The sequence below is a fragment of the Pteropus vampyrus genome, unplaced genomic scaffold, assembly GCF_000151845.1.
Source record: "Pteropus vampyrus isolate Shadow unplaced genomic scaffold, Pvam_2.0 Scaffold116, whole genome shotgun sequence".
NCBI lineage: Eukaryota > Metazoa > Chordata > Mammalia > Chiroptera > Pteropodidae > Pteropus > Pteropus vampyrus.
The window spans coordinates 2,010,464-2,017,541 of NW_011888897.1; the positions used below are offsets into that span (position 1 = coordinate 2,010,464).

The 7,078-nt window shown below is 37.4% G+C and overlaps 1 pseudogene; it reads left to right on the forward strand.

The window, feature by feature from the left end:
* Positions 1-466: 466 nt before the first annotated feature.
* On the forward strand, positions 467-585 carry LOC111743596 (annotated as a pseudogene).
* The last annotated feature ends 6,493 nt before the right edge of the window (positions 586-7,078 follow it).

Consider the following 7,078-nt stretch of genomic DNA (forward strand, 5'->3'; position numbering starts at 1 on the left):
GAAGATTCTTAATCTCTCAACATCAGTTTCTTGCTTTGTGAAATGGGCCTTTCTAGGAACTGGTGGCAGTAGGATCATGGATTCATACCTCAGAATTGTGAGAACTGAGTACAGAGAAAGAATTTCACAGTGCATGGGCTGTAAAAGACTGAGTTCTCCCCAATTACTCTGCCCCAGTCTTGCTCCTTCAGTTCTCTCTGTGGTCCTTATTCCTGGTTCCATCCTCAGGACTCCTAAAATACCTCCAGACACAACCTGCCTCCAGACCTCCATTCTCCCATCTACCAGTATCATCTTTCACCTTTCCATGCCTCAGCTTCACAGACCAACAAGCGGAAACAAATGTTTTGGGCCATTCTGACCCAGCCTTACTTGCAGCTCTGGATTTTCCCCCAGCTCCTGGGGTAACAAAGGGCTTCTCTCAGGCCATTCCAGTTGGGCTAAGGATAAGAAAAAAGTAGGCTTTGTCTACGGCCATGCCACCCTGAACAAGCCCAATCCTGTCTGATCTCGGAAGCTAAGCAGGGTCAGGCCTGGTTAGTACTTGGATGGGAGACCACCTAGGAAGACCAAGTGCTATAGGCGTAAAAAATAAAAAATAAGGGATTGTAAGCTGACAAGGTCCTTGAAATCTGTGAGGTCAACCAAGGGTTGCCTCACCTGAAAAAGAAAAAAAAAAGGAAAAAAAGTAGGCTTTACCTCTCTCCTGCTTAGACATCGCTGAGATCTTCAGATAAGAGAGGTGGGAGTCAGGTGAGGCTGCACTAGGGAAAGAGGACGGTAGGGACAATTAGGCCTAGGAGGTGCTGAGAGGTAAGAGACATAACCAAGGAGTCTGGGGGCACTGGGAGAGAAGACTTCATATAGCTAGTTTCCTTAAGGAGCTTCCCAGCTATCTTCCATCCCTGGGAAGAACCTATGAGGGGCATGGAGCTCATGTGACTTGAAGAAAGAGCACTTGCAGGGGCTGGGATGCAGAAGACTGGTATTGCTGCTCAAGGTGAGCCTGCAGCCCCCTATGCAGAATGCTGACAGCTCTGAGCTTTCCCAGCCTCAATGTCTGGCCTTAAATAGTATCTTGGGGGACAAGGAGAAGCAGGTAAGTACTTCCCCTTTTGGACTCAAGCCTTTCCATCTCTCTGGACTGTCCCTGAGATGAGATGACCAGGGTTAGTACAGTTCCTTGCCCTTTCTCTGTCCTTTATGGTTCATTTCTTCTTCTCTGAAGACCTTATCTCTTAAATAGGAGTAGGGTTCTGCCCCTGGTTTATGCCAGAATCCATTCTATCCTCTTCATCTCTGTCACCTATCGCCTGGAGAATTTGCAGGTTATGGACAATTATCCCCAAGACGTCAGTGCTCTCCAGCCAGGAGGCCAGCCAAGTATCTGAGGAGTCTGAGACTAGGACTTTTGGACACATGAAGCTAGAGGATGGGAGAGAAGGGGGCATGGGAAAGGGCTGTAGAGATGAGACTGAAAGGAAGAGAAATACCTTGGGAAAGGTCAAGGTGACAGTGAGGTGGCAAATGGTTTGATGAAAGTAAACAAAGCTAGGTTCTTAGAGAACTACTGGTGAACTTAGATAAAGATATCCTGGATTTTGGGAGGTAAGTGGGGAATTCCAATTTACAGGGAATGTGTCAGGGAAGAATAGAAGCTGATTCCCAATACAGCTAACCCTTGATTTAAGCAAACTAAGTATATGATGTAACTTTAGGGTTGAAAGAGATCTTAGAGATCACCTTTGGACTTTCCCAAACGTGACAGCAAATCAGAATCAGTACACCAGACCTACTAAAGCAGAATCTCAAGGTTGGAGAGGATTCCAAGGCAACTTAGCAACAAATTACACATATCATCCAAACCCTGGCTCCTATTTTACTGTGGAAGAAATAGGGGTGACTTGTGGAACATCATACAGCAACCTAGCAGCATGGCAAGAACCAGGACTCAAATCTAGATTGACACAAATGATACTAATGTGCTGTACAGAATGATTTATCATGGGGGTCCTTTAAATAGAAAGTTCCTTGATGACTTAAATTTAAATTTATATTAAAATTTACCCAAGTAATAACATAGTGTTTAAAATGACAGGCTGCTAGTAGCCCAATATGTCTGTTTTTAAAATATATATTTTTTAACATACAGTAAAATTGCTGTGTATAGTTTCTGTGAATTTTAACTCTTATAGATTAGTGTAAGTACTACAGTCATGATCAGAACAGTTCCATCCCCCCCAAACCCTCTCCTGCTGTTCCTTAACACCCTTCCTGCAATCCTAACCCTTGGATTTGTTCTCCATTGCTAGTTTTTCTATTTCCAGAATGTCATATAATGAAATCATACAGTAGGTAATCTTTTGAGAGTGGCTCTTCACTTGGCTTAATACTTTTGAGATTCATTCACGTTATGTGTATTAATAGTTTGCTACTTTTTATTGTTGAGTGGCATTCTACTATGTAGTCTGTTTATTTTTCACCGGTCAAAGACCATTCTAGTTGTTTCCAGCTTTTGGCAATTATGAAAAGAGCTGCTATATTTGTGTCCATGATTTCGTGTGAACACGTTTTAGTTTCTTTAGGAATGAAATGGAATGGGATTGCTAGATCATATGGTAAATGTATATTTAACTTAATAAGAAAATGCCAAACTTTTCCAGAATGGCTGCACCATTTTGCACTCCCAACAACAATATGAGAGAGCTCTAGTTGCTTTGCATCCTTGCCAGGACTTGGTATTGTTAGTTTTTATTTTATCTAGCCCGTTCTATTAGGTTTATAGGTTTTCTCCTATTCTAACAGATATCTTATCATGACTTTAATTTGTATTTCCCTAACGACTAATGATGATGAGCATCTTTTCGTGTGCTTATCTGCCACCATTATAGCTTTTTTGATGAAGACACTTTATCAAAGAAGGCACTTCATCAAAGAAGCTATAATGGTGGCAAATAAGCACACGAAAAGATTGTATTGTAGAAATTGTATTACTGTGTTGGGGGAGTGTTTAAGTCTTTTGGCCATTTTTGAAAATTGGGTGTTTTTTTTTTTTACTGTTGGGTTTTGAGAGCTCTTCATATATTCTGGTTAGAAGTCCATTGTTAGATAGGGATTTGCAAATATTTCTTCCCATTTTGTAGCTTCTCCTCCTCTTGATGTTGTCTTTTTCAAAGTGAAAGTTCTGAATTTTGATGAAGCTCAACTTACCACTTTTTTCTTTTATGAATCATATTTTTGGTGTCATAGCTAAGAATGCTTTGCCTAACGCCTAGTAACTAAGATTTTCTCCTATGCTATCTTCTAAAAGTTTTCTAGTTCTATATTTTATATTTACATCTCTCTTCTTAAGTTGGTTTATCTCATCTAAGTTGTTGAATGTGTGTAGAATTGTTTGTCATACTCCCTTACTAACTTTTTAATGTCTGTGGGGTATACAGCGGTATCTCCTCTTTTATTCCTGATATTGGTAATTTCTCTCTCTCTCTCTCATCAGTATGGCTAGAGGTTTATTAATTTTATCGATCAATTCAAAGAATCACTTTTGGTTTCATTGACCTTTTCTGTTTTTCTGTTTTCAATTTCACTTATTTTTGTTCTTATGGCTTTCTTCTGCTTGTTTCTTTTTGCTCTCCTTTATATACCTTCTCACGGTAGAAGTACAGATTGTTAGCGTCAGACCTTCTTTTCAATATAAGCATGTGATGCTATAATTTTTCCTCTAATCACTGTTAGCTGAATCTCATATATTTTAATATTTTTTATTTTTCTTTTTGTTAAGTTCACAATATTTTCTAATTTCTCTTTGAGCCCTAGGTTATTTAGAAATGGGTTGTTTAGTTTTCAAGTGTTTGGAGACCTCCCTGTTAGCATTGTTATTGACTTCTAGTTATAATCCCATTATGGCCAGAAAAATACTTTATATGATTTCAATTCTTTTAAATTTGTTGAAGTTTGTTTTATGACCCTGGACATAATCTATTTTGGTAAACGTTCCATGTACACTTGAAAATAGAAATTGTATTACTGTGTTGGGGGAGTGTTCTATAAATTTTAATTAGATCCTGTTGGTTGATGGCATCATTCAGTTCTATATACTTCTAGATATTTGCTGATTTTGTTTACTTGTTCTGTTGATTACTGGGAGAGGAGTTTTTAAATTTCCAACTCTAATTGTGGATCTGTCCATTTTTCCTTTGATATGTTTTTGCTCCATGTATTTGGAAAACTGAACTGTTTATCAATATGTAATAGTCTTCTTTACCCCTGGAATTTTCTTTCCTCTGAAGTTAATTTGTCTGATATTACTATATCCACTTCAGCTTTCTTCTGAGTAGTGTTTGCATGGTATTATCTTTTCCCATCCTTTTACATTTAATCCACCTATGTCACACTTAAAAATAGGTTTTTTGAAGAAAGCATATAGTTGGATCTTTTTTTAAATCTATTTTGATAATTTATCTTTCAATTGTTGCATTTAGGCTATTTATACTTAATGTAATTATTACTGTTTGGATTATTTCTCTCATTTTATTATTGGTTTCTGTTTGGTCTTTTGTTTATAATTTCACTAGCTTTACTTTCCAGCCTTCTTTTAGTTTATTTGGATATTACTTAGTATTCCACTTTGATTTTTTTCCGCTAAATTTATTTTTTTCTTAGTGGTTGCTCTAGGGCAGGATTGGCAAGTTTTGTTTTTTGTTTTTGTTTTTTTTTGCAAAGGATGAGATATTAAATACGTTGGACTTTGTAGGCCCATAATGTCTGTTGCAACATTCAACTCTGATGCCATAGGATGAAAGCACCCACAGACAAAATGTATGAATGAAGTATAACTATGTTCCAATAAAACATTATTTACAAAAACAAGTAGTGGACAGGATTTGGCCTATGGAATATGGTTTACTAATCCCTGTTCTAGGGATTATAAAATATATACTTTATATACTCCACTTGGAATTTGTATTTCACCACATCAAGTCAACTGGAGAAACTTTACCACTACGTAGGTCTCTTTGCTTTGTCTCTTTTATGTTGTAGTTGTCATATGTATTACACCTACAAATACTGAAAACCCTGAGTCTTATAATTTTTATTTTCAATGGTTATAAACATTTTAAAGAACTCAAGAGAAGAATAATCTGTTTACCATTTCTGTTGCTCTTCCTTCATCCTTGATGTCCCAAGTTTCTCCAGTTACCATTTCTCTTCTGTCTGAAGAACTTCCTTTAGCATTGCTTTTAGAGCTGATATGCTGGTAAAAATTCTTATACATTTTCTTCACCTAAGAATGTCTTTATTTCAAATTAATTCCTGAGTGATATTTTCATTGGGTATAAAATTTTGAGTTGACAGTTTTCTTTCAGCACTTTAATGTTACAGTTTCTTATGGCTTCGTTTCTCATGAGAAATATGCAGCCATGAGTCATTGTTCCTTTATATGAACCATTTTTCTCTGGATGCTCTTAGGATATTTTAAGTTTCTACAATTTGATTATGATGTGTCTGGTCATGGGTTTCTTTTGAATATATCCTGTTTGCTGTTCACCAAGCTTCTTGAATCTGTATGTTTGTCTTTTGCCAAATTTGGGACTTTTTTTTGCCATTTCTCCTAATAATTTTTCCATTCCATACTTTTTCTCACCTTCTACAACTCTGTTGTCACAAATTAGACCTTTTTGTATTGTCCCACAGGTTTTTTTTTCCCACACATATTTTTTGTTTGTTTAGAGTACATAATTTATATTAATCCATCTTCAAACTCTTTCCTCTGTCATTTCCTTTTTGATGTTAAATGTATACAGTGAATATTTTATTTTGGTTATTCCTGCTTTTCAGTTCTAATATTTCCATTCGGTTCTTTATATTTTTTCTTTGCTGAAACTTTCTAAATTTCCATTTCTTTCAAGAGCATTCTCCCTTCCTTCTTCCAGTATGGTTATATTAATTGCTTTGAAGTTTTTGTTTTAAATTCCAACACCTCTGTCATCTTGGGATTGGCTGTCTTTTCCCTAGAGAGTTTCTGGTATGCTGAGTAATTTTAGACTGTATACTGGATATTCTGATTATTTTGAGACTCTGGATCTTGTCAAAATCCTAGAGAATGGTTTTCTTTTTTTTTCTTTACTTTTTAAATGAGCAACCAACCAGGTTAGGTTCAGACAGCAACCTGTCTTCTTTGAATTGTGATTCCAATGTTGGTTTAATTTTCTGTGGTGCTATTTGGATCAGTCATGCATGTGTACCACACAGTAGCCAGTCAGACCTGGACAGCAGTCCACCCTGTAGCTCAGTTCACAAAGCTTTGGTAAGCTGTCTTGGGTCAGATCTATGCTTGTGCAACTTAAGAGATGAGCCCAGGAGTTGACACACGACTCTATGGGACTCGTCTCTTGATTTCCTTCCTCTCTGCCTGACATTTTCTGGTTCTTTGGGGCTTACCTTCCTAATTCTCTGGCCAGAAAGTTGGGGCTTTCGTTTCTCTACTCTGTTGGGCATTTCTCACTATGTATCTGGGCCAAGCATCAAGAGAAGAAAGGAAAAAGCAAAGGAAATTTGCCTCACACTTGTGGGACCACACTCCTGTGGTCAGATAACGGTTTTCCTCCCTCATAATTTTAAGTGCCTGTCCAGTCACTGTTGCTGTCATTGTGTTGCTTTTATTTTGGTTAAATAAAGAGAAAGAGAAAAAAAAAACAAAAAAAAACTAGGAAACTTTCCACCATCCCTGACCCGTAGGAGTCCCTTTCCTGTTCCTCAAACCTTCAGTACAGGGCTACAAGAGTTCTTTCAGTTCACACCTGATGTACATTTCTAGGTTTTAGGCTGCCTTTGAGTCCATTCTGGGCAATACTGGAGGAAAAGGGTGAACTCGCCATTGGTTTAGTGGAACTTTGAATTCTGGTTTCTTTCTCCTTGCTACCATTTGCTTCTCTGAGATCTGAGATGGCTATCCCATGCATTCCATCCAGGAACATGGGAAACACAGGGTGGGGTGTACTTTCTCCACATACAATTTGTGTGACCCTGAGCAAGTTACATAATCGCTCTATTAATTTTTTTTTTTTTTTTTTTTTTA